This window comes from Ambystoma mexicanum, chromosome 11 (genome assembly GCF_040938575.1).
Source record: "Ambystoma mexicanum isolate Mex_15411 chromosome 11, UKY_AmexF1_1, whole genome shotgun sequence".
NCBI lineage: Eukaryota > Metazoa > Chordata > Amphibia > Caudata > Ambystomatidae > Ambystoma > Ambystoma mexicanum.
In genome coordinates this window covers 321,361,174-321,383,474 of record NC_090934.1, presented here as the reverse complement: position 1 = coordinate 321,383,474, position 22,301 = coordinate 321,361,174, and positions in this window count along the sequence as shown.

Here is a 22,301-nt window from a genome sequence, read left to right as displayed (position 1 = left end):
TGAGCGGGGAGTGGGGGGGAGGGAGAGAGACACACATGGCATGAGCGGGGGGTGGGGGGAGGGAGAGAGACACAAGGGGCATGAGCGGGGGTGGGGGGGTTGTATGTCAGGAGACGAACAAAAACACGAACATGAGTTCGTGCGGCAGATCCCGCTCCTCAGCCCTCCGCTGGCCACCTTGTGCGATGGCGTGAGCAGGGGGCTGGAGGAACAGGGGAGACACGGAGCATGAATGGGGGTGGGGGGGACAGGAAGAACACACGGGGCATGAGCGGGGTGGGGGGGACAGAAAGGACACATGGGGCATGAGCGGGGGGTGGGGGGAGGGAAAGAGACACACGGGGCATGAGCAGGGGGTGGGGGAGGGAGAGAGACACACGGGGCTTGAGCGGGGATGGGGGGAGTGAGAGAGACACACGGGGCATGAGTGGGGGGAGGGAAGAGACACACGGGGCATGAGCGGAGGGTGGGGGGAGGGAAGAGACACACGGGGCATGAGCGGGGGGTGGGAGGCAGGGAGAGAGACACACGGGGCATGAGTGGGGGGAGGGAAGAGACACAGGGGGCATGAGCGGGGGGTGGAGGGAGGGAAGAGACACACAGGGCATGAGCGGGGGTGGGGGGAGGGAAGAGACACACAGGGCATGAGAGGGGGGTGGGGGGGAGGAGAGAGACACACGGGGCATGAGCGGGGGGTGGGGGGAGGGGGAGAGACACACGGGGCATGAGCGGGGGGTGGGGGAAGGAGAGAGACACACGGGGCATGAGCGGGGGGTGGGGGGAGGGAGAGAGACACACGGGGCATGAGCAGGGGGTGGTGGGGAGGGGAGAGACACACGGGCATGAGCGGGGGGTGGGGTGGAGCATTTGAGAGACACACGGGGCATGAGCGGGGGTTTGGGGGGAGAGAGACACACGGGGCATGAGCGGGGCGTGGGGGGAGCTAGAGATACACATGGGGCATGAGCAGGGGGTGGGGGAGGGGAGAGACACACGGGGCGTGAGCAGGCGGTGGGGGGGAGTTAGAGAGACACACGGGGCATGAGCGGGGGGTGGGGGTAGGTAGAGAGACACACGGGGCATGAGCGGGGGTGGGGGGGTTTGTATGTCAGGAGACGAACAAAAAAACAGACATGAGTTTGTGCGGCAAATCCCGTCCTCGGCCCTCCGCTGGCCACCATGTGCGATGGCGTGAGCAGGGGGCTGGAGGAACAGGGGAGACACGGAGCATGAATGGGGGTGGGGGGGACAGGAAGGACACACAGGGCATGAGCGGGGGTGGGGGGGACAGAAAGGACACATGGGGCATGAGCGGGGGGTGCGGGGAGGGAAAGAGACACACAGGGCATGAGCAGGGGGTGGGTGGAGTGAGAGAGACACACGGGGCTTGAGCGGGGATGGGGGGGAGGTCGAGAGACACACGGGGCATGAGCGGGGGAGGGAAGAGACACACGGGCATGAGTGGGGGGAGGGAAGAGACACACGGGGCATGAGCGGAGGGTGGGGGGAGGGAAGAGACACACGGGGCATGAGCGGGGGGTGGGGGGCAGGGAGAGAGACACACGGGGCATGAGTGGGGGTGGGGGGAGGGAAGAGACACAAGAGACATGAGCGGGGGGTGGAGGGAGGGAAGAGACACACAGGGCATGAGCGGGGGTGGGGGGGAGGGAAGAGACACACGGGGCATGAGAGGGGGTGGGGGGGAGGAGAGAGACACACGGGGCATGAGCGGGGGGTGGGGGGAGGGGGAGAGACACACGGGACATGAGCGGGGGGTGGGGGGAAGGAGAGAGACACACGGGGCATGAGCGGGAGGTGGGGGGAGGGAGAGAGACACACGGGGCATGAGCAGGGGGTGGTGGGGAGGGGAGAGACACATGGGGCATGAGCGGGGGGTGGGGTGGAGCATTTGAGAGACACACGGGGCATGAGCGGGGGTTTGGGGGGAGAGAGACACACGGGGCATGAGCAGGGCGTGGGGGGAGCTAGAGAGACACACGGGGCATGAGCAGGGGGTGGGGGAGGGGAGAGACACACGGGGCATGAGCAGGCGGTGGGGGGGAGTTAGAGAGACACACGTGGCATGAGCGGGGGTGGGGGGTAGGTAGAGAGACACACGGGGCATGAGCGGGGGTGGGGGGTTTGTATGTCAGGAGACGAACAAAAACACAGACATGAGTTAGTGCGGCAGATCCCGCTCCTCGGCCCTCCGCTGGCCACCATGTGCGATGGCGTGAGCAGGGGGCTGGAGGAACAGGGGAGACACGGAGCATGAATGGGGGTGGGGGGGACAGGAAGGACACACAGGGCATGAGCGGGGGTGGGGGGACAGAAAGGACACATGGGGCATGAGCGGGGGCTGCGGGGAGGGAAAGAGACACACAGGGCATGAGCAGGGGGTGGGTGGAGGGAGAGAGACACACAGGGCTTGAGCGGGGATGGGGGGAGGTCGAGAGACACACGGGGCATGAGCGGGGGAGGGAAGAGACACACGGGCATGAGTGGGGGGAGGGAAGAGACACACGGGGCATGAGCGGGGGTGGGGGGCAGGGAGAGAGACACACGGGGCATGAGTGGGGGGTGGGGGGAGGGAAGAGACACAAGAGACATGAGCGGGGGGTGGAGGGAGGGAAGAGACACACAGGGCATGAGCGGGGGTGGGGGGGAGGGAAGAGACACACGGGGCATGAGAGGGGGTGGGGGGGAGGAGAGAGACACACGGGGCATGAGCGGGGGGTGGGGGGAGGGGGAGAGACACACGGGACATGAGCGGGGGTGGGGGGAAGGAGAGAGACACACGGGGCATGAGCGGGGGAGGGAGAGAGACACACGGGGCATGAGCAGGGGGTGGTGGGGAGGGGAGAGACACATGGGGCATGAGCGGGGGGTGGGGTGGAGCATTTGAGAGACACACGGGGCATGAGCGGGGGTTTGGGGGGAGAGAGACACACGGGGCATGAGCAGGGCGTGGGGGGAGCTAGAGAGACACACGGGGCATGAGCAGGGGGTGGGGGAGGGGAGAGACACACGGGGCGTGAGCAGGCGGTGGGGGGGAGTTAGAGAGACACACGTGGCATGAGCGGGGGGTGGGGGGTAGGTAGAGAGACACACGGGGCATGAGCGGGGGTGGGGGGGTTTGTATGTCAGGAGACGAACAAAAACACAGACATGAGTTCGTGCGGCAGATCCCGCTCCTCGGCCCTCCGCTGGCCACCATGTGCGATGGCGTGAGCAGGGGGCTGGAGGAACAGGGGAGACACGGAGCATGAGCGGGGGTGGAGGGGACAGGAAAGACACACAGGGCATGAGCGGGGGTGGGGGGGACAGAAAGGACACACGGGGTATGAGCGGGGGGTGGGGCAGATACGGGGCTTGAGCGGGGGTGGGAGGAACAGGAGACAGACACGCTCCTGCTGACCTGACAAAGCCTCTCATGCGGGAAAGAAAGATGGCGGGCGTCTCTGAAGCCAGATGCACTGCACGCTTTCACCGCATCCAATGAGAGAGCACGTCAGATGTCCGCGGACATCACGCAAGCTCCTTGCCCAATCACCGTCCTATCCGCGGAGCGAACACAGATATCACTAATTTTTTTTTACCTACTTTTTGGTCATTTAAAAAAAAACTACTGGACGGATTTTCACCAAATTTGCAAAAGCACGCTTTCGGGACCAAGCCGCTGCTCCTGGTCCTAATTTGGTGAAAATCCGTCCAGCGGTTTGGGCTTAGGCATGAGCAAAAAAAATGTCCCATTCAGTCTATGGGAAAAAACTGAAATTTTGGGACCCCCCCCTATAACTTTTCCCCCCCTGGACGAATCCTCACCAAACTTTGCAAAAGAAATCAGAGTGGGCCATATACTGTTTTTTTGCAAAGTTTGGTGAGGATTCGTATATATATAAATGGACGTTATGATTACAAGTAAAACCGAAAACCCCCAGAAATGTGCCAGTTATGGTACGCTAAGCAAACATAACTCGTGCTATCGAAGGCCAAGCCCATTGTCCGTGCACCAAACTTATATTATGACAATATACTATATATTGTCTAAAAGTTATATAACAATTTTTTGTACTTGTGTTTCCACACTTTAAAAAAAATAACAGAAAGGACACATTTGCAAAAGCATCCTTTTAGGTCCTTGCTGATGCTCATCGTGCAGGCTTATTGTCATTCAGTACAGCACTTCAGGCTGTAGCCACAAGCAAAATATTTCTTCCCATTCAAACCTAGGGTTCGGCCATGCTGTGATGCTGCATGCCCCAATAATCAAATCAGAGTACACAATTACAAAGTAATCACAGGGCAGTAGAATAGGTAGATTACTGTGCTTCATCTAGTACTTTAAAGAGATTACACTGCTGCTGGTAATGGGGTTCTTTTGTGAAGGTGCCTCTCCTTCTTCAAGTGTTAGGTTTCGAATAGGAGAGTGAGCCCTGTTAATCTCAGCACTGGGTTATTCAATATGTAACTGTTGTCGTAATGAAGCAGTCTTCAAAACCATTCATAATGCTATATGTATTGTTAGAACTCAGTCGACACTTAATTTGACTCTGGATTATGGGCCAGTCATTGCTGTGAGGTTGTGGAAATGAGTCTAGCATCCAATTCAAATATCTTGTCCCACTATGGTTGCAAATAATGATGGCTAATGATTTCAAGGCATGGCCTAGTGACCATGTGGGAACCTAGTTCGGCGTGCTTGGTAATTACCTGCTGATTAACATTTTCTCAGAGTGTATGCAGCGATAGTTACAGCAATCTGTTTATGCAATCCTTTAGAGCACTTTGGGCTGCAGCCACGGACAGAATTTTAGCCACGTGCAGAATTTATTTACCCATTCAAACCGATCCCGATTTTCAAAAACTTCAGCACATAGCCAGTCCCTGGTGGCCATGCCCACTTTAACCTCATTGCTAGTGTCTTGTGGTCATGGCTAGTAGCTAAATTATTCGAGTCATGGCCTTTGGCAGACAATCTGGCCACTGGCCATATCCACCGGCCATGACTCGGACAATCTGGACACTGTCCATGACCACCGGCTATACTTCAGTCACCAATGGTATATCACTATTCTTTTTACCTACATTAGGACACTTTTCAAAAAATAAGACACAGACACATTTGCTAAACCATGCTTTCAAGTCCTTGCCAATGCTCCTTGCACAACTTTCCTGCAAATCCAACCATGTTTTTTTTTAAAGTGTCAAAATGTTCGTACATAAAATAGTCATATAACTTTAGCTCCCAGTTGGCAAAATCCATTCGGATTTTACAGAAAGGTTGCGTCTATTATTTCTAAAAAAACAACTGGACGGATTTACACCAAATTTACAAAAGCACGCATTAGGGGCCAAGCCACCACTCCTGGGGTAAATTTGGTGAAAATCCATCCAGCGGTTTGGGCTGTAGGCATGAGCAAATATTTTTTATACCGTGCCTATGGGAAAACCACACAATTTGGGACCTCCCTATAATGTTTCCCCCCCCTCTACGAAACCTGTCCAAACTTTGCAGAATCAATCTGATGGGGCCATATACATTTAGTTTGCAATGTTTTGTGAGGATTTGTTCAGGGGGAAAAGTTATAAGCAGCCCAAAAAGTGCTTGTCCTATGGTTTGACCAACTTAACATAACTACATCATGCCCGCTACCACAGGCCGTGTAATATATATATATATATTTATCCATAACAAGGTCTCATATGACATGTTTCAACCACCTATACATTCCTAGTAATTTTGCGCGTGTAGTCATCTTCACGGACCAAATTCATATGTGGTCAGTGCCATTGTAGTGTTCATTTTGAACAGTATGGGTGCATGATTGGACTTATGCAGATTCCGACTTTGGGATCGTAAACATATGTAATGGAACTTGGCTTGTTTTTCTGTATTCAAGACTTTGCTTATTTCATGATTTGATTTGTTTTTATCTTCCTTAATCATTAATTCAAAGCAATAGGGAGAGTGGGTTCTCCACCCCTATATGATTCATTCTTGTGCATAGAGAGTAACAGTTTCTTCCTGGTGATATTGTATCCTCTTACTTCTCTTAGCCACCCCTTTGCACCTCCTTAGTCTCTCCGCCAACACCCACCTTACACCACAGCCCCAACATCTCAAGGTTTTTGATGGACCTGAACAAGACACACTGCTGTAAAAAAATAAGTGCCAGGTCCCAAATATTTCCGTACATGTCACTGAAACATCTGGGCGGGCAGATCCCAGCCCACTAACCCACTCATGCCCGCTACAGTACCAACATACTTGGTGCTAAGGCTGCAAATACTACCAGTTCATTGAGGGTGATGGATGCATGGTGTGATTTACAGATACCAATCAACATAACATATTGTGTCTTGAAATATTATAAATATTGAAGTGTTTCATTAAAACACATTATTGTCAATGGTCAAACACTGCAGCAAGATCATCTTCCTTGGTTTGGCACACATACTAGGCACTCCTCTTTCATATTGGGAGCAATGTCAAGCAGGTTGATTGGAGTGGTGTGCATGCATGGCCAGCATCAGTGCCCAACGTTGTTACCTTCTAACTCATTGTTGTTCTTGAAAATGGATAAATAGCTATGCTCTGCCAACCTGGGTTATCAAGATTGTGAATAGCAATCAGCAAGCACAGGATGAAGATACTCAGGCCAATGCACATACTTTTCTTTTATATTACTTTGACTGACTGACAATTAAAATAATACAGTTAAAAAAAACACCACAATGTAATGAAGCTAGGATTAGAAATAAGTGCTGGGGCTCTGAAATAAGTGCCGGGGCTGTGCCTGGCAGCCCCCCCCCCCTGCAAATTACACACTGGCAAGATGTCATGCTGGCTCTGCCAATAGCACTCCACTAGTCCTACCAACTACCCAGCCCTCTCCCTTCATTGCATAAGGAGTTACATGTGCAAAGCTTCTCTGCCCATAAGTCACCAATGTCTGTGGCACCCATGTAAAAGGGGTTGCGTGTATTACCGAAGCAGCAGCTGGAAAACCAAGTGGAACAAGACTTGCTTTCCATGTGTGGCAGCAGGTCCCGTGGACTCAAGGCACAAGGCTCTGGAATGCTCTCTGACCATGCTAAAGAACATAGTCATAACATGCTAGCTATTCAGCAAGCATATGAAATTTGATGTGATCAAACCAGACGTTGACTGCTAAAAAGGTATGCAGTAATAAAATCGTGGCAAAAATGTCGCCTGTGCAAAGAAATCGCAGCAAAAATGCTGTGGTTTGACCTGGTAAAGGTGCACCCTGTTATACCATTTAAGGGGAGCAAAGGTTGCAGGGTGTCTCCCACTCCCCTTAAATGGTATAATGGGTCTTGGGTTGCAGGGGTGTCCCCTGCATCCTTTACATGGATTGTGGTGGCAAAACCACTGCCTTTTTGCCATGGTATTTTGTGTAAACGGCCAATTATGCCACAATTGTAACACATGAAACCGTTAAAATGGGTCCTGGATTTCAGAGACTAAGGGGCCGATTCATGGACAAACGTGCGCCGCGCAAGCAGGCGCAAGCAGGCGCAAGCGGAAAAAAAGAGGCGCACGCGCACGCGTGCGATTCATGGAAGTCCCTGCGCGTGTCTTCCTCGGGATGTGCGCCAAACCCGTGCATGGCGCACACGTCACTGCAACATCCCGAAAGACGTGCGCGACGCGCACAGTGAAAGCGCACAACCTCTGCGCATACACTAGAAAGTGGGCGGAACACGGGGCGTAACGCGCGGAATGGGGAACAACTCGCGAAAACAAGGGCGTAACTGGGGATGTACTGCAGGGAAGCAGACGGAACGTCCACATGCACCCGAACCACACGTATTCATGGAATCGAATAGGGCAAAGCCACGCACAGTGAAAGACACGCACAAGCCCAAACACGTCCGACACACGAAGGCAGGCGGTAGCGTCCCTGCGCATTACAAAAGTGGCAACATACAGCAATAGTGCCTGTGCGAGCGGGGCACGTGTATTTCGGGGTTGCGTGGGAAGTTACACACGCGATCGGGCCTGGGGGAGCGTGCTACGTGTATTTCAGGGGTTCGCGTGAAGTTTCTCACACGATCGGGCCTGGGGGAGCGGGCTACGTGTATTTCAGGGGTTCGCGTGAAGTTTCTCACGCGATCGGGCCTGGGGGAGCGGGCTACGTGTATTTCAGGGGTTCGCGTGAAGTTTCTCACGCGATCGGGCCTGGGGAGCGGGCTACGTGTATTTCAGGGGTACGCGTGAACTTTTTCACGCGATCGGGCCTGGGGGAGCGTGCTACGTGTATTTCAGGGGTTCGCGTGAAGTTTCTCACGCGATCGGGCCTGGGGGAGCGGGCTACGTGTATTTCAGGGGTTGGGGTACCACTCATCGTCTGCCTTGCGTGTAGAAGAATGCTTAGCCAACACCCGCTGTGAAGTAATAGCGTGTGAACCCCAATGGATGGAAAACACACGCACCGCACGAAAAGCACGTACAGAACATAAAGGCACGCGGGATCTCCAAGCCCTGCCAGGGCAACGCCCGTGCGCAAAACGTCACAGACGCGCTTACGCTGTAAGGGCCTTTGGTCCAATGAAATCGCGTACGCGTGCTGACGCGCTTACGTGCTAAGGGCCTTTCCTCGATTTTCACACTGACGTGCAGGATTTTCACGTGCCAAATCACTCCGTATCAAGCTGGCCACGCGAAAACACACGGAAGACCACGCTCCTGCCCAGAAGGCCGAATTACTGCCCCCCAGTGCCCCGAGCAGCCTCCCACGTGCCATCTGCTGCTGCCTGCCTGCCTGCTGCCACCGTGCCCTGCCATTTGGTGCCTGCACATCAGCCATCTGCAGGGGTCCAGTTGCTGTGTCCACCCCTGCTGGTACAGAAGACTCCCGACTCGAATAACATCGCTCCACAGCCCAGCCCCAGGACCCAGTTGCCCACCCACTCCTGCCCCTGGGGTTGCCATGTCGGGCACATCCACATCTGACCCCAGTGGCAACCCCCGGCCAGAGGGGCAGAGGGGCACCAGCTTCACTGCCACCGAAGTTGGTGTCCTGGTGGAGCAAGTCCTGGGGCAGTATGATGCCCTCTTCGGATCGTCCCGCGCCAACAGGGAAGGACGGGAGAGGATCTGGGCCGACTGTGTGGTTGCCATCAACGCGGAGGGGGTGGCTACCCGCACCATCCAGAAGGTCAAGAAGCGCTGGGAGGACTTGAGGTCCAGGACCCTCATGAAGGCCCGGCGCCTCGTGGAGGGGGGCCGGGGCCGCATGAGTTCCATCCAGTTGAGGGTTCTGGAACGCGCACACCCAGCGCTCCACGCCCAGGTCCTTGAGAGGGAGACCCGTCTGGAGTTGAGCGGTAAGTGGACAAGCATTGCTGTGTGAGACAGGGCATGTTGCAGTGTGCTGGTTGTCTGATACTTGCCTGCATGTGTGACATAGGCCATGTACGCATGTATGTGTGCAGGGACATCATGGGAATGCATGTGCGACCTGTAATGTGTGAACCGCACGGTTGTTGCATGTGTTTGAATGCGACATGGGGAGCCCTGTGCAGATTGCACACATGAGAGCATGGCAGTCTCTGTTCCTGGACATGGGTGGGGGCGAGGGATGGGTGCTGATGCCAGATACATATGTGGTATCCATGTCTGTGTGCCTGACCTGCGTGTCTGTGACTTGTGAGTGCCATGGATGCATGACACATGTCTGTGACAATGTACAGATTCACTGATGCAGCCTAGTCATCCTTGTATGCACTGTGATTGGGGTGTACGGGGCCAGATGGATGTGACTGAGGTGAAGTGTGTGCATGTGATAGGCATGACCCATGATGCATGTGAGTCCCATTACATTGTATGATTCGAGAGTCCATTGGACATGCATTGAAATGTCCATGGCACGCACCATGACTGTCACTGTGTGTGTTTTGCCTGGACTGACACATGTTTTGTGGTGTGACATGATGGAAGTGTACTTTGACAGTGGCACTCATCTGCTATTGCTTCCTGTCTAGGGGACCATTGTACAGTACCCTGATGCTTGTGTTCTATGTCTCCCTCTACGCAGCGGCTAGTGAAGGAGAGGGCGGAGACGGCGCTGTGGAGCAAGGCGGCGGGGATGCCCCCACGGCTGCAGCGGAAGGGGTGGGTGAGCCCCCACAGGGGCCTGCTACGGCGGTAGACGGCGAGGAGCCATCCAGGTTGGTGGTTTCCACAGAGGAGGAGGAGGCCGCCACTGAGGTGCACATGGGGCCTGGTGGGGGCATCCCTGCTGGTGCAAGTGGTGCAGTCCAGGGGCAGGGGCAGGAGGCAGCACAGGTCACCGTGGAGGGGCCTGTGCATGTCGCTGTCCCTGAACCTGTGGGTGCACCACCTTGCACCAGCAGGGATGCCCCGTCCCAGGCCCGTCCGCAGGTAGAGGGGATGTCCATGTCATCTGACTCCCCTCCACCTGCGGACGAGGGGACCCCTGGCCGTGTGGAGAAGGTCCTGATTGGGGTCGCGATGCGCACGGCTGTGATTCGTGATGCCGTGCGTGCTTCCCAGGAGGAGCACGCACGTCATCATGAAGAGCACCGTGCCGACGTGGCCCAATTGGGATCGGCCATGTTCGGGGGTTTCCTGCATGTGTCGGCCAATCTGGCGGCCCTCTCCTCCTCTGTGGAGACAATACGCCAGTCGTTCTCCTTGCCGTCTTCCGGCCCAGATGCCACCAGGGCCCCCTGTGGACCTGCCCTGACCAATGCAGCCAGCTCGGTGGGGATCCCATCCCTGCCACAGTCGGGAGTCAGAGGTCCAGCAGGGGTGGACAACACAGCAACTGGACCCCAGCAGATGGAGGATGTGACGGCATCATCGGGCAGGGCACGTGCACGACGGCGTCGGTGGTTTCCATCAGCCTGGATGCCGTCGTGCTGGCAGAGGCAGTGGCGTCGGAGGCAGCAGCAGGCTCGACGTGGGAGGCACCATGGCTCGGGGCCATCAAGATCAGAGGGGCAGGCATTGGCCGGAGGGCAGGAGAACACTGGGATGGTAGTGTCTTCCGTGTGGGAGCAGTTGGTCCAGCGGATAGGTGCGGAGCGGCAGCGGGGGGAAGAGGAGCGGCTCACCATGGTCAGGGCGGAGTTCTCCATACGTCGGGCGTTGAGGCGGGCTGAGTGCCTCGAGGAAGCTCGCAGGGAGTTTGAGGTGAACATGGGGTTATCCCTGCGAGACCTCGGGGCCAGGACAGAGTCCCGCCTCCAGGACATCGACATGGAGTTCGATGATGCCCTGGCCGGCAACATCACAGAGTGAGCCGCAGGACTTGCCCGCTGCCATTGTATATAGTTCTTTAGTTAGTTAGTGTTAGGTTTCCTTTATTTTATGAAGATTTTTTTCGACCGCTCGGACAATGGCCACTTTTCTGTATATTGTTTTTTTATTAGGTAGTAGTAGGTTTCATTTATAGTGTTGGGCTCATGGACCCTGGAAGATTCTTGTGCATAGTTGGATTTTTGGAAATACATTTTTTTGATTTATATTTGTGATCACCATGAGGCAATGGTTTTTCCTTATTTTTGTCCCCTTGATTTTGCTTTGGACAACATTAGTTTTTGGATTCCTTTGTTTTTTGAATTTTCACATTAGTTCTCGGACATGGACCATTTCTTTTGTTATCCCCATTGTTGTATGTTTTATTTGTTTACTTCTTTTTCATCTTTAATACATATTTTCATGACTTTCATTTGTGGTATTTTCTCATTGGTTTCATGCATGTCATGATATGGGTTTTGACATTCACTTGCGCCCATTGTGTATGTGTGTGTGACTGACATGTGTTCATTTACATACTTGCCATTGGGGTTGTATCATGTAATTGCATTTACTATGTAGGTGGATGCAATCCTTGGCTGGGTGTTTGTGCTGGGTATGCTGCCCATTACTGCCATGATTGAGTATCGTCAGGACCTGGGGGCAGGGGGACATGGTTGGGGGCCTGCTGGCAGGTGCCCCACAGTGCTGGGGGGTGGGGGTGGTGGGGAACATGAGTTGGACATGGGTGGGGGCCTGCTGGCAGGTGCCCCACAGTGCTGGGGGGTGGGGGTGGTGGGGAACATGAGTTGGACATGGGTGGGGGCCTGCTGGCAGGTGCCCCACAGTGCTGGGGGGTGGGGGTGGTGGGGAACATGAGTTGGACATGGGTGGGGGCCTGCTGGCAGGTGCCCCACAGTGCTGGGGGGTGGGGGTGCTGGGAGACATGGGTGGTGGCCTGGTGGAGGCTGCCCCTGGTGACTGGGGGGTGGGGGTGCTGGGAGACAAGGGTGGGGGCCTGGTGGAGGCTGCCCCTGGTGACTAGGGGGGTGGGGGTGGTGGGAGACATGGGTGGGGGCCTGGTAGTGGGTGCCCCTGGTGACTGGGGTGGTGGGGGTGCTGGGAGACATGGGTGGGGGCCTGGTGGAGGCTGCCCCTGGTGACTGGGGGGTGGGGGTGGTGGGAGACATGGGTGGGGGCCTGGTGGTGGGTGCCCCTGCACTGCTGGGGGGTGGGGGTGGTGGGAGACATGGGTGGGGGCCTGGTGGTGGGTGCCCCTGCACTGCTGGGGGGTGGGGGTGGTGGGAGACATGGGTGGGGGCCTGGTGGAGGCTGCCCCTGGTGACTGGGGGGGTGGGGGTGGTGGGAGACATGGGTGGGGGCCTGGTGGTGGGTACCCCGCAATGCTGGGGGTGGGGGTGCAAGGGGACATGAGTTGGTGATCATTGGTGCAAGGAGACATGTGCCTTTGCTGGGGGGCATGCCCATGTTGGGTGGGCTGCCTGCGGGACATGACCAGGGATGCAGGGTAGTCCCCTGTGGTGTGGGCTGCCTGCAGGGGCCATGGAGGGTGTACAGGGAACACCTGGGAGGACCCACACTGGCAAATCACATGTAGGACTCCCCGGCACCCCTGAAATACACGTACCCTGCTGAAATCGCGTGTAAGACTTCGCGCGCACCCCTGTAATACCCGCACGCAGCCCAATCGCGTGTAAAACTTCGCACGCACCCCTGAAATACACGCGCCCAGGCCAATCGCGTGTGGAACTTCCCGCGCACCCCTGTAATACACGCGCCCAGGCCAATCGCGTGTGGAACTTCCCGCGCACCCCTGAAATACACGCGCCCAGGCCAATCGCGTGTGGAACTTCCCACACACCCCTGAAATACACGCGCCCAGGCCAATCGCGTGTGGAACTTCCCGCGCACCCCTGTAATACACGCGCCCAGGCCAATCGCGTGTGGAACTTCCCGCGCACCCCTGAAATACACGCGCCCAGGCCAATCGCGTGTGGAACTTCCCGCGCACCCCTGTAATACGCGTACCCTGCTCGCACGGGGCCAATCGCGTGAGGTACTTCCCGCGCACCCCAGTGATACACGTAGCCCGCTTGCTGTGCTGGTACAGGGTTAGCGCAGCCCTTTGCACTGGATTGGGGATTTTGATGGCTTTTCCCTGCGCGGAAGGCGTTCTTGGGGGCGTAACTGGCGCTGCTGCAGGGTCGCTGCACTACTGTGCGCCACGGCTGGTTTTGGTGGCTGGAATCCATGAATACGCTGTGCGCGGAAATGGGTTTTGGCGCACGCGGCTGGCGCAGGGATTCGCACGCGCACACTGTGTGCCAGCCGCGTGCGCCACTTGTGCGCTGAATTCTATGAATTACCCCCTAAGTAAAGTAGATGAGTATGAGGGAGGGCCTGATTGGAACTCAACTCATGGTAGTCAGGCGGTCGCAAGTGATGGAGTGGTTCACTCTAATACCATCTGTACCACAAAAATATCCCTGTATCACAAAAATATCCAAGTGTACATAATAACCAGATTATATCCCAATTAAATATTCTTCTGTCTGAAGGGAAGCATATTGAAGCTATGGAGAACAAATGCTATACATAATATAACAATAATATATTTTAGAAACATTAAGAAGAGTTGTACAGATCTCTGATCGTTTTGTTATATGTGTTTTTCATTGCTTTTAGCTAGTTCTACACACCGTGCGGAAATGGATGTTTACCAATACCGCCAAACCTGTAATGTGGACCTTCATATTATTTGCTGGGAGGTCACATTCCAGCACCGTGGCTGTGTGAACTCTTGTACAGATGAATATGCCTTATCTCATGCCACTTGGTGGCTGTTAATGTGTACAATGCAATGGAACAACCAATTAGCCACTTTTATCTTAACAGCATGCACCCATTAACATGTATTGAAAACTGTAAAATAGACAGGAAAAGGTATTGTATTTTATTTGTCAATTTCTTAATTGCAACACTTCTCCCACATCAAAAGTCAATGAAATGCTGAAAACAAAATACAAATCTACACAGTAACTAGCACTGGCAATGCCAACAATTTGGGTTGGTGTAGGCATGGAAAAGACACTTGCCAGGCACTGCCGTAGTGGTTTTGACTGGCCATTGATGGTAGCTGGTTTGGCAAATGCCTAATATTTATACACAAGGCAAAACTGATGGCCTTGACATTGCTTGTTTTAAACAGGACTTCGGCGAAAGGCATGCATATCGCTTACAATTCGAGTGGCTGAAGGCAGACCTGGTTAAGACATATTCATTACACCAGTACCGTATTTACAGCTCCAATTAAATCATTAACTATCAGAAGATTGCTCTGAAAAACCATTGGCAGGCACTTTGAGTGCAAAGTTGGATGGTAAGCCTTGTTTTAAGCAAGCTCACAGAGTTCCCATGATGACGTGCTTTGAGCTGTGAGGGGCAGCAACTGAGTGGGACTGGCCATAGGGATTAGCAAATGGGTGGGCAAATGATATGATATGATATGGCATTTGTAACGCGCCTATACACAGTGTTTCAAGGCGCGACGAGGCCGGGAAGGGGGAACAAGGGGAGACAGACAATGATCCTACTAGGCCAGGTGTCATTCAAATCGCGCAAGTGCATGGGTAGGGGGGGACGGGAAAAGTGCAAGGGGGAAAGGGAGAGGGGAAAGTGCATTACAGGGTTAGTAATGAACAGGATAAATAATAAGGGCCAGCTGGTGGCAAGTGCAAGATAAGTGCAGACAAGTGCTGGGAAGGGGGGCTGTAGGGCGTACAGAGACAGTCCCGCAGTGCAGGGGTTGCCAGGAAGGCAGTGCAGGGGAGAGTGGCTGGGCCAAGGACCGAGATTGGTGAGTGGCCCAGTTGCTGATTCAGTACAGTTTCAGAGATTTAGCAGGGGAGAGGGAGAGAGAAAGCAGAAGCAAAGAGGAAGGTTTTGAGGTGCTTCCAGAACCGGAGATGGTTCTCCTGAAGTTTCAGGGAGGCAGGAAGGCTGTTCCAGAGGAAGGCCCTTGCTGCGGAGAGAGATCTCCCCCCAACTCGTTGCTTGGAGAAGCGGCTGACCCTGAGGGAGTTGGAGGCGGAAGAGTGAAGTGCTCGAGAAGGAAGATATTTAGGAAGGGAGAGTTGAAGGTAATTTGGCCCCATGCCCCAGAAGGCCTTGTGGATAATGCAGAGGTTTTTGAACTTAATCCTCGCAGCCACAAGGAGCCAGTGAAGCGATTTCAGTCCTGGAGAGATACGGTCCCTGGGCTTGAGGCCAAGGACAAGTCTCGCAGGCCTGTTCTGGATGAGTTGCAGAGGGCGGAGAGCAGAGGCAGGCAGATTTAGATAGAGGCTGTTACAGTAGTCCAGCTCCGAGAGAACCAGGGCTCTGGAGACAGTGAGCTTCTAGAGGAAGGAGAGGAAAGGAAGGATACATCTGAGGAGGTGCAGCTAGTAGTGTGACTTCTTAGAAATGTCATAAATGTGAGGAGAGAAGGAGAGTGTGGAGTGGAAGATGACCCCGAGGTTTTTTGCCTTGCAGGTAGGAGCAGGAAGAGGGCCAAGAGAGGCCGGCCAGGGAGCTGCAGGGAAGGAGGGAGTGGGTGTGCCGATGAGTAGAATCTCGGTCTTACTGGCATTAAGGCAGAGGTTGTTGGCGGCACACCATTCCTGGATAGCAGAAAGACAGTCAGAGATGAGGGAAGGAGAAGAGGAGGCCGAGTGTAGCCTGAAAATGAGCTGGGTATCATCCGCATAGCACTGAAAGTTGGGGCAGAGAGCAGTGATGCGGTGGGCGAGAAGTGCCAGATACTGGTTGAACAGCCAGGGAGAGAGGTTAGAACTCTGGGGGACACCACAGGTAGAGAAGAAGATGTCGGACAGGAAAGACCCCAGTTGGACCTGGGAGGGTCGATTTGAGAGGAAAGAGGTCAGCCAAGCCAGAGCCTGACCAGTGATACCCAGGTTATCACGGAGACGGTTAAGCAGGATGGTATGGTTGACAGTATCAAAGGCAGAAGAGAGATCAAGCAAAATGAGAACACATGGAATGTTAGAGTCAAGGTTCGAGAGCAGGTCCTCACAGATGTTCAGGAGAGCAGTTTATGTGCTTCTGGCAACTCTGAAGCCAGACTGATGGTCATGAAGGCTACCAACAGATTCAGCATGGAGATTAAGCTGGGAGATGGCAAGTTTCTCCAGGAGCTTGCCCAGGAAAGGAGTGATAGAGATAGGGCGATAGTTAGCTGGGCAGGACGGGTCGGAAGAGGGTTTCTTAAGAAGGGGGTGCACAAGGGAGTGCTTGAGAGGGGATGGGAAGACTCCCGAGGCGAAGGAGTGATTGCAGAAGTCAGCAAGGGCAGGAGCTAAGGAGTCGATGTGGTCCTTAATAGTTTTGGAGGAGCAGGGGTGGACTTGTGTTGACGAGACTTTCATAGATCGGACTTGTCTCGAAACCTCATCAGCAGAAAAAAGGGGGGAAAGGCAGAGAAGGAGAGAGGAGGGGTGGCTGCAGACGGGCCAGAAGATGGGCGGGGAATAGAGGGGGGAGGTGATGGGAGGAGAGTGAGGACAAGATGTCCTGAGTTTTTGAAATGAAGTGAGAGGCCAGTGCCGTACAGAGAGCCTGGGAGGGGACAGGAGAGGTAGAGACTGCAGCAGGGTTGGCCAGCTCCTTGCAGATTATAAAGAGTTCAGCCGAATTGTTAGATGCCGCAGTGATGCGGGCTTGGATAAGGGCTCTCTTCTTGGTGAGAATGGAGAGCCGGTATTGCCTTTGGAGCAGGCGACAGGCCAGTTTGTCAGAGGATGAACATGAAGCACGCCATTTCCTCTCTGCCACCCTGCTCAAGCGTTTAAGGGTGACGAGATCCGAGTCATACCAGGAGTTACATTTGGCTTTGGGCTTCAGGCGGATTCTCATAACAGGGGCAAGGATATCAAGAGTATCAGATATAGCAGAGTAGAGAGTGGAGAGGGCTGTGTCAGGGTAGGAGTCAGCCGAGGGGGGAAGAGGGGGCTAGAAGGTGGCAGCGAAAGCCTCAACTGACACACGCTTCATGGGTCGGATGACTGAGAAGGAAGATGGCAGTGATGAGGGTGGCTTTGCCTGAGGGGTAGGGAGGGTGAGGTGAGAGGAGAGGAGAAAGTGATCATTCCAGGAGAGAGGGGTGGAGAGAGGGACAGAGAGGGGAAGGTCAGAAGAGATCAGGGCATAAAGAGTGCGCCCAGCAGAATGGGTTGGCCCAGACGGGAGAATAGAGAGTGAGAGAGAGTCGCAGAGGTCGCGAAAGAATCCAGAGGGGGGACAGGAGGCATCCAGGTGGATGTTGAAGTCTCCAAGAAAGAGGAGTTGAGTGGTTGAGGACAGGAGTGAGGAGGAGAGGTCCGCCCACTCGGAGAGGAAGGAGGAAATTTGACCAGGTGGCGGATAGATAGTAGCCACGGTAAGGGAATGGCTAGGGGAGAGAGAGAGTCGGCAGAAAAGACATTCAAAAGAGGAGTAGGTCTGCGTGGGAATAGCAGTGGCAGGAATCCACTCAGGGAAGATAAGGGCCACACCCTCCACAGCACGGTTGGGCCTGGGCACGGAGAGGATCTTGTAGCCATCAGGTAGGAGTGTGTCAAAGCTGGTGACAGAGCTGGCCGTGAACCATGTCTCAGTGAAACCGAGTACGTCAAGGTCCAGTTCCTCAAGAAGGCGGCAGATATCAGAGGAATGTTTGACAGCAGAGCGAGAGTTAAGAGTGGCAATGTGGAGGAGGTTGCCATCTTTGAAGTACTTCCGGGGAGGGGTACAGATCAGAGGTACGCCCTGCGGAGGAGAAGAAGGAGCACGGGAGGGGGCAGGGAGTGAGGGTAGAGGCAATAAAAAAACAACACCTACCAGCTGTGTGTCCATCCTCATGTGGCATTTCTCGCTATCAGTACTCTCATTCAATACTTTTGGTTTATAGGTTTCATAAAAGCGCTACCAATAGACCAAACAAAAAATGACCCCACAAAAATAAGAATACTGAAAATAAAGTCAAATGTCAAAGGATATAAAGATAACTTCTATGGAAAATAACTATGATAAAAACAGAGAAAGCAAAGCTTTCATTCTTGACTTTGATTTTTTATTAAAAAAATATTTTCAAAAAATAGTTTATGGTCAATATAGAAACACGTTTGGATAGTGTAAAGTAAGTAGGGAGGACAGAAGAGTCGAAAGACTTGCACGATATTTCTGGGAAGGGATGTCACCAACCCAATTTGCCTAAAAGAGTGCCTTCCCCGATGTTAAACAGCAACTCCAAAAGAAGAGCTGAGTTTCATTGGGACAGGGATCATCCCCAGCAGTACTAACTCAACAGGAAGGATAATGGCATTTTAAAAACAAATACATCTCGTTTTGTATATATATTTTCTCCCGTTAAACTGTCTTTATTGCTAATGTTTACAATAACATTAGTTACTGTTAAGTCTTCATTGTTACCGCTATTTTTTCAATCAGGGATTTAATTCCATGGTATAACACAGAGCCCTTCATCTACATTGATAAAAGTGTTATCAAACGAATGTTGGAGAAATGGCAATGTTGTGCTTCATCCGTGAAAGACACTCACGTTTTCCAATATGGAACATACACTGAGGCAAGGCCTTTCAAAGAAGGCTAGACGCCATGCCCGTTCAAATAGATCTACAATTGAATGCAATGCAAAGCGCGGTAATGGATTTTTGAGTATTCTTGAGATAATGCGATTATAAATTGAGGCATTTGTGCTCAAGTCGCCCATACAATTGGACAGGCTGTTTGCACCCACTTGAACTTTGGAACCTTCTCTCCTGTCAGCTGAGCACTTGGAAAATTCAATGGGATGGAAAGGGTCTCCTGCAACATTCTTTTGCCGGCTATGTAATAAGTTACATAGTTTTACTGCGTCGGCAATTGGCGTCATTAGGGAACAGATTGCGGCCAATTCACCGATATCTCCAGCCTCATGCACTTTTGGCCTCACATTCACTGTCTGCTTGTTGAATCGATGAAGGCGTAAATGCAGGATATGGCAACAATTCATGTCCTCTTCCCTTTATGCCAGTTAATCTTCCCTAGTGTTGAGTAAATAGCGTGTGACCTTTTTCTGAACCGACCAGTGGCACCTATATTAAACCCAAACAATAAGTAACATTGTTCGCTCCTCTTCTCCACATTACCGCTGTGTGAAACAGTGGCACTTCTCCTTTGCAAACATTGTGAATTTCACAGCAAAACTGTTTTCCCTGGCACCATTGAATACCTGAAAATCGAGATGCCTTGGCATAAAAGTATGCATAAGTAATTATTAGAGCAATACAGGGTGCTTTGGGGGTGCTGCGTATTTTTCGCTGTGCAAACATCTGTAAACCGTAAGAATATAATTGGTATTATCAAATGGCATGCCAGCCACTAAACCTTGGCAGCTGTGTTGATATCACTACACGGTCCTGACACTGCAGAGGCAGCAAAACACACTTGTAAACTATGTGAGGAAAATGAATAACACACCCTGCTTTCCAATTATGGGCCTGATTCGTGGAATACCCTGAGAGGGAACATAGAGACTTTGAACGCCGTGCAGGGACTCTGTGCTGGTCTGGCACGTCTCTGCATGCAGTCGAGCGCATTGCCTGAGACTCCTCGCAGAGCATGGGTGTGGCCTGCTCAGAGATAAAAATAGGCAGCAGAATATGCATATACCCCATTTTCCACGCAGAATGAGTAATAATCTGGCGGTGTTGAGGGACAGGACATGCAAAGCAATGGCACACCCAATCCACTGCAAACTCAACAGAATTCCTGGATTCCAACACGCTACCTTACATTGGGAAAAGTCACACGCAAACCCTTTCATCCAACTGCCACATTGCCACATGATAGCAGGTGTAAAGTTCAATGCGCGAAGAATCCAATGCGTATAAAAGCATGAAATGCACAACATAAGAACATTGCACGGCCACAATGAACTCTGCAATAGTGGGAGCCATCATAAATGGACACAGAAGGAGGAGGTGGATGCCCAGGCCACAGATTTTTGCTGCACACACCAAGCTGTGTGGGATGCATGACGACCAGAAGTATGCCAGGGACCGGTTTCCACCCCATGTCATCCTAGACCTTGTCAGGGAGTGCAAGCAAGACCTACCACTACTCCCAGGACGTTAACACTCTTAAAAAGTTGTTGACAGCACTACATTTCATTACCACATGCTCCTTCCAGTGCAGCACTGCCATAATTAGTGGGATATCACAGGCCACACAATCCCTCTATCTCCACCATGTCTTGGCCTCCATAAAATCACATGCGTGTCTTCATAGGCACATATATACACAGAGAACACTGCAAAGGAACAGAGTGTGCCAGGATTTCTATGCGGTTGCATGTTTGCCACATGAACTTGGAGCCATCGACTGTAAACATGCTGAGCTACGCCACCCCCCTCCCCCGATTGACAGAGCACATATAACACAATTGCAAGCACTGTCATTCTGTAAAGGTCATCTGTGAGGCAAATGGAGTGATCATGCAAGTCAATGCCAATTTCCCTGGCAGCACACATGGAGGAACATTTACTGCCAGTCAAACCTATACAAGGCCCTGGCATTGGGAAAATATGGCAACACCTGGCTCATTGGTGAGTATGAACTGGCAGGTACATACATGCATACATGCACGTCACACACTGAACAACAGACCATGACAAGAAGTGCCTTTTCAAGGGGCAGTGCCTACCCGCTATCAACGTTCATGATGACGCCATACAGGAGTCCTGCCACACCAGCTGAGGTAAGATATAATGCAGCACATGTGGCCATAAGGGTCATAGCGGCATGCACATTCAGGGTGTTTAAGTCACATTTCCAGTCCCCTGACCACTCTACTGTGCTATACTGCCAGTCCCTAACTCTTAGAAATTGTTCCTGTTAGCCTGATCTGCCTCTAAACAGTGCACCTAAGTGTTTGCTGTGTTATATAGCCAGTCCCAAACTCTTAGGAATTGTTCCTGTTAGCCTGTTACGCATCTAGATTGTGCGCCTAAGTCTCCACTGTGTTATACTGCCAGTCCCTAACTCTTAGAAATGGTTCCTGTTAGCCTGTTTCGCAACTAGACAGTGCACCTAAGATACTACTGTTATAATGCCAGTCCCAAACTCTTAGCAATTGTTCCTGTTAGCCTATCTCACATCTAGATTGTGCAACCACGTTTCAACTGTGAAATAGTGCCAGTCCCAAACTCTTAGAAATTGTTCTGGTTAGCCTGATTCACCTCTAAACAGTGCAACTACGTTTTTGCTGTGTTATACTGCCAGTCCCAAACTCTTAGAAATTGTTCCTGTTTGCTTGTTTCGTTTCTAGACAGTGCACCCAAGATACTATTGTGTCATACTACCAGTCCCAAACTCTTTGAAATTGTTCCAGATTAGCCTGATTCGCCTCTATACAGTGCACCTAAGTTTTTGCTGCATTATATTCTGCCTGTCCAAAACTCTTAGAAATGGTTCCTGTTAGCCTATTTTCACATCTAGATTGTGCACCTAAGACACTACTGTGTTATACTGCCAGTCCCGAAACTCTTGGAAGTTGTTTCTGTTAGCCTGTTTTGCATCTAGACAGTACACCTAAGACACTACTGTTAGCCTGTTTCGCATCTAGACAGTGTACCTTAGATACTAATGTGTTATACTGCCAGTCCAATACTCTTAGAAATTGTTCCCTACATCCTCAGATATTACTGTGTTGTACTCTGCCTGTCCCAATCACTAAGAAACTGTTCGTGTTAGCCTGCTTCGCCTCAAAACAGTGCCCCTAAGTTTTCGCTGTGTTGTATTCGGCCAGTCCCAAACCCTTGGAAACTGTTCCTGTTAGCCTGTTTCGCATCTGGACAGTGCACCCAAGATACTACTGTGTTATACCGCCAGTCCCAACCTCTTAGAAATTGTTCCTATCAGCCTATTTCACATCTAGCCAGTGAACTTTACA